This window comes from Arachis hypogaea, chromosome 12 (genome assembly GCF_003086295.3).
Source record: "Arachis hypogaea cultivar Tifrunner chromosome 12, arahy.Tifrunner.gnm2.J5K5, whole genome shotgun sequence".
Classification (NCBI taxonomy): domain Eukaryota; kingdom Viridiplantae; phylum Streptophyta; class Magnoliopsida; order Fabales; family Fabaceae; genus Arachis; species Arachis hypogaea.
In genome coordinates, this window is record NC_092047.1 from 81802555 (window position 1) to 81809351 (window position 6797).

The window sequence follows — 6797 nt, forward strand, 5'->3', positions numbered from 1 at the left end:
AAATCCAACAGTTGCCTCATTGGCATATCTCAAGAAAACCGTTTCAAAATCACACCAATATCAACTGAATCAACTCCTTTCCAAAGCTTTAAAGAATCGGTTCAGCATTAAATCATTTATCAAAACCAAATCAATTTAAGCAACCTAGGCTGAATTTCAAGAGTATTCTATCTTTCACATCATCAAAATAATTGAATCAATTCAAACCAATACTCAACGGATTAAACTCATATCTCAAATCTTTAAAGAATAAACTTCAGACATTACATTTCACAAAGCCGCACAACAATTCAACCAAACCAACATCCATAGTCATTCGAGTCAATCAAATAATACATAAGGCAGATACAATCACCAAATACACAATATCTCGCACCAGTATCCATATGTAATAATTCAAATACACAAAATATAGTTTTTGGAAAGCGCCCCTACCTCAACACGTTGAAACTACATCCCAAACTCGTTAACTGACTCCTTTTTGCTCGGCCCGAAATCACCGGCAATCAAAACCTTGGCTCTGCTTGCTCTCTCAAAAGCAGAAACAGCTACAAGCGGCATAAGCAAACTGGATTCTAACTCCTAACACATTAATACTGCAAAGACCTTAATATACATAACAGGACATTAACGCGGAGGTTTTCGAAACGTAAAATACTTACTGTAATACGAAAACAAAAATAGCAACGGCCTCTGAACCGGTTTGGCGGTAGCCCCAGCAGCCACCTCAAGCAGCAGCGGCGACCGGACTCCGGCGATAGTGACTGAAACCAACATGCCGCAACAATAAAACTCCCATAATCCCACAAGAAACAAAAACCAAGTTCGAAACCCTTACAGGCATACTTTTCCGGCGACGGCAGCAGTGTCTCAAGTGGCAGAAGCTCAGCCCGGAGCTCCAGCGGTGGTCCCGGAAGTCACAGAACCATCCCTAGGGGTCAGAATCATAGAGATGCAGCTTTCTTCTCCCGCAGTGACACCTCCGGCGTCCTGAACCCCTTTTTGACGGCGACAGTTCCAACCGAGGCGGCGCCGGCGACGCAAGCACGGCTGGGCATGGTGGTTGAACCCCAGCTCAGCCTCAGATCTCTCTGTCTCTCCTGTTCGGTGTGTCTGGACGGCCTTCTCCTCAACGGCACGACGGCAGAGCAAACCAGACTGGCGACGGCAGAGGTCACGGCGCGTTCGGCGGTGACGCGGGCTGGAGGTGCCGGCGACAGCGGCGACTTCACCTTCTCCGCGCTCGCTCCTCCTTCTCCATTGGTGGTTATGGCTCGCGCTCTCTTCAGGTCGCGGTTCTGCCTCTGATGCTGCGCAAGGATGATCGGCGACGGCACAAGCTCCTCGCACGACGAATCGGCACAGTGACGGGCTCGGCGGCTGCGTCGCCCTCCTCCCCTCTCGGATCTCCCTTCCCTACTTCCCCCTTCTTCCCTATCCCTGATTTTGCCTCTGTTTTCCTTTTCCATTACAGCATTGCTGCTGCTGGTTGTTGGGGGAGGGTTTTGTGGCTGTAGGGTTAGAAGGAAAGGTTAACTGGGTTAGGGTTTTTAGGGTTAGGGGTAGTTTAGGTAATTTTTTAATAAAATTATGGGGTAATATAGTAATTGAAACCCAAATTAAATCCCATACTAATTACATATAGAAAAATACTATTTGATCATCAATTGTACAAATTATTTTTCATAAAATGCCCAAATCAAAATAATTAGAAATAATATAATTAAACCCTTTATTTTTCAAAGTAACAGTATTAATATTTAAAATATTAATTATTTAATCCAAATCATATAAAAATCCTTATTATTTCACAACTATCAACTTTATAATATAATTATAGCAAATAATCCAATAATTATCAAATTGGATAATAATCATAACTTATCTCAAATTCAATAAATCAAAACTCGCTTTAATTTTCTTTAATAAAGAAATTTCTGAAATTAAAGCTACAGAAACACTGAATTTGAAATTAGCTAATGATAGCCCTTTTTCAAAGGTTTTCGGTCTTACACTATCAGCAATAAAAACCTTGATCAATTTGAAACTTCATGAATTTCTTTTAAAAATTATGTTCTATTTTCTTTATACTGTTGAACTTCATATATAAGCTTTCTATGAGTTTATTGGTACACATATTGTAATTTAATTATTATAGAACCATCATTACTTTCCTAATGATGTTATTTAACACCTTATAGTATGAGCCATTTATATACATATGTCAGTGTTAAAATACTCAAGTTTCTATGTATAAAAAATAATTAAAATCCTCATCTCTGTAACACATGTATATATACGATGTGATAACTTTTTGTCATGCTCTCATTAATTTATCTTAAACTTTAATTTATGTTCCATCTAATATCTCATACTTGGTAAAACCATTTATGCATACATGTTCCTTGTACTTCGTTTATGAAATTTTTTAAGATCTTGTAATTGTATATTTTTTATACAACATAGATCTAACTGTAGTAAATTCTATTGCTCATGACGTTTTTTATCCAAATGAATTCTGAGGTTTAATTATTGATGAGGACAATATTTATATCATTATATAATTATGCTAAATTGTTGTAGATACATTGGATATACATAAACTTAATAAATTTTGATATGCTAATGCAAATCATGAGAAGACTTCTCTAAATTATGGTTTGGCTGTCTATTTTATTTAGTATAAAAAGTATGTCTTCTCTAAAAGTCCCAAAAATTTTACTTTAGTGCAATACAAAACATTTTCATAACATTGCATAAAATGTAGCCAATAAATATTGTAGTTTGACAATGTAGTGAGTAATTAATGTAGCATATGTTCTTAGCTTTTCACATATTACAAAATAAAAGGCATACAAAATGTTTTATAACATTGTTCAACATCCTAGTTTATGACTCAATGCTCCACTTCAGCCATATTTGCTTTCATCCTCTTTACACCCTTCTTGTCACCTCTATTAGTTGACAGTCATCCTTCATCCTCATTCTCATTCATACCTTGGTTGGCTGTCTTTAAAAAGTTGGCAGTTTTCTTACTAGGAATTTTTCATTTGAGGATTAATATACACTCCTCCATGTCATCCTACATAAAAAGATATCTTAATACATACCATGTTATCTATTTTAAGAAGCTCTCAAAATCTCGATAGATATAAGGATAATTAGTCTATTTTTTAAACCATAAACATATATTTAATTACTAGTGTAAACTAAAGATCAGTATCAGACTTAATATTAACAATATATTTTGACATGTCCAAGGAGCTGCTACCTCCAATTTTCTATTTTGAAAAAAAAAATATTACTCTATTTAGGTATTATAGTTAACAATCCAAAATGAAGAATTTATTCTGCTTGACACGTTAAATATAAGTTATAAAATGTATAGTGACAAATGTAGATGTATTCTCAGCAATCTCTTGGGACATATTCTTCTCAATGATATTCTCATTATCACAAATTTTCATAACAGTATATATTTAATCAAAACCATTTGATGTTGGCAATTAATCTTAAATATAACTTTCCTATCAATCATGTTATCAAAGGTGGGTGGATAAGCATCGTCACCTATAACCTGCAAGTTATGACATGACTATATAAAACTATAATATAGAAACTATAAGTTATATGATGAATATGAGAATGAAATGCCAATTTCTAAACACTATAAAGCCTTTAAGTGTACTGACATCATCCTCCATTACTTGTTCAGCTCTCTTTTCGCAAAGTTAAGTTGTTTCCTTATCCCAAAGTAAGAGGGTGATGCTCCCAATTCCATCGTGGACCATGACCTGTACCTTGAACCTAATATTACATATTAAGAAATAATATCATTTGAGAATCCAAACACGTTTAAAGTTTTAAACAATGATATAATGTTATTGATGAAAATAAATTTATCCACACCTCAAAGATGCACAATCATGAGTGGGTCCACACTTGGTACATTGATAAACCCCAATTTTGTAGTTTATCTTGTGCTTAATTTGGGGGATTTTATCACATTTTTCTCATATTTATTCAATGAAATAGCATGGTTTTGCAATTCTCCCTGAATTTGTGCTTAAGTGTAAAAACATGCTCTTTAGGCCTTAAAATAGCTAAATTTAACTCACTTTAATCCCATTCGATGTCTTGATATGTTTGTTGAGTGATTTTAGGTTCATAAGGCAAGTATTGGATGGAAGAAGTGAGGAGAAAGGCATGCAAAGTGGGAGAACTCATGAAGAAATGAAGGAACCGTAAAGCTGTCAAGCCTGACCTCTTCGCACTCAATCAATCATAACTTGAGCTACAGAGGTCCAAATGAGGCGGTTTTAGTTGCGTTGGAAAGCTAACATCCGGGGCTTCAAAATAATATAAAATTTGCCATAGTTAATTCGCGTTTAGGGGCGCGCACGCGCACTATACGCATGCATGCTGATGGAGCAGCATGATTCACTAAAGTGAAATTGTGGCCAGCGATTTGTAGCTCATTTTAGGCCCAATCCAACTCATTTCTGATGCTATTTCATACAGAATTCAAGCTTGGGTAAGGGGGGAGCAATTGTTTGTAGTTTTGGCATTATGTAGGTGATAAACCCCATTTGTAGGGTTTATCTTGTGATAAATTTAGAGAATTTTGATAACCTTTCCTCACATTTATCCAATGAAATAGCATAATTTTATAACTTCTCTTTTAATTGTGCTTAAGAGTGAAAACATGCTTTGAGGACTTAAAATGGCTAAATTTAATTCACCTTGATTTCATTAGATGCCTTGATATGATTGTTAAGTGACTTTAGATTTAGGAGGCAAAGATTGGATCAAGGGAATGAGGGAAAAGCATGTAAAAATGGAGAACTCATGAAGAAATGAAGGAATCGCAAAAGCTGTCAAGCTGACCTCTTCGCACTTAAACAACCATAACTTGAGCTACAGAGGTCCAAATGATGCGGTTCTAGTTGTGTTGGAAAGCTAACATCTGGGGCTTTGAAACGATATAAGATTTGCCATAGTTGCTATACGTATGGTGATGCGTACGCACACTGTACGTGCACGCGTCGTTGCTGCCATATGGTTCACTTAGAGCAACTCGTGGCCAGCGATTTTAGAAGCCTTGTGGGCCCAATCCAACTCATTTCTGATGCTATTTAAGCCAAGGAGTGAAGGGGAATTAACATACTTTTCACACATTAGTTTAGTTGAGTTTAATTTTTGGAGGGAAAGTTAGTTTTAGAGAGAGAAGCTCTCACTTCTCTCTAGAATTAGGAATTAGGATTAGGATTAGTTCTTAGATCTAGGTTTCAATTCATGCCTTCTTCTACTTTTGATTCTTAATTCTTGTTGTTACATTCATCTTCCTCCATTATTTTGTTGTAATTTCCTTTATGTTGTTTCTATGCTTTATTGTAGATCTACTTTTGTTCCTTCTCTTCTCTTTCAATTCAATTAGAGGTAATTCATAATAATTGTGTTCCTTTTGATTGTTGTTATTGATTTCTTACAATAATTGTTGTTAGATTCTATTGTTGTTATCCATTTACTATGCTTTTCTTTAATGCCTTCTAAGTATTTGATAAAATGCTTGGTTGGATTTTAGTGTAGATTTTGTTTCTCTTGGCCTAGGTGGAGTAATTAGTGACGCTTGAGTTATCTAATTCCTTTGTAGATTGATAATTAGAAGTTGCTAATTGATTTGGGTACCACTAAAGCTAGTCTTTCCCTTGGGAGTTGGCTAGGACTTGTGGAATCAAGTTGATTCATCCACTTGACTTTCCTTCATGGTTAGAGGTTAACTAAGTGGTATCAATGGATAATTGTGGTCACAATTGAGGAGGATAACTAGGATAGGACTTCTAATTCTCACAACCTTGCCAAGAGCCTTCTAATTGTTAGTTTATTTTCATTGCCATTTACCTTTCATGTCTAATATCTCAAAAATCCAAACATAGCTCCATAACCAATAACAAGGCACTTTATTGTAATTCCTAGGGAGAACGACCCGAGGTTCAATACTTCGGTTTATAGATTTTAGGGGTTTGTACTAGTGACAAACAAAATTTTTGTATGAAAGGACTATTGTTGGTTTAGAAACTATATTGCAACGAGAATTTATTGTGAATTCTAAACCACACAAAAGACCAATCATCAGTAGGTTAGTTTCTAGAGAGAGAAGCTCCCTCTTCTCTCTAGAATTAGGTTAGGTTAATCTCTTCTAGATTTAGGTTCAATTACATATTTTTATCTTATTTCTTTTATGAATTCTTGCTTCTACTCTTTTATTCTCATAGTTTGTAGTGTTAATTTCCCTCTTTGCTCTCTTTTGTGATGATGAACTCATGTTGGATTTGGTTTACATTTAATGCAATTTGATGTTGATTTTTCTTTCATTGATGAATTAAGTTGTTGATTTACTCTCCTTGCAATTGGTAGTTGTTAGATTTTATTATTCTTGCATATTTACCATGCGTTCCTTTATTACCCACCAAGTATTTGACAAAATGCTTGGTTGGGCTTTAGAGTAGATTTTGAGCATTCTTGGCTTGGAAAGAGTAATTGGGTAATTTTGAGTCATTAATATCCAATTTAGATTGGTGATCTAGAGCTGTTAGTTAATATCATTTTCAATGACCCTAATCTCTTGCTAATTCAATTAGTGAGTTGATTAGGACTTTTGATTAGAGATTAACTAGTCTTGTTTGACTTTCTCTAATGGAAGATAACTTATACCTTTTTCCAACATTGGGGATGACGAAATAAGATAAATTCTTGTTAAGTATTATTATGATTAATGACTAGGATAGAAAGCCTAT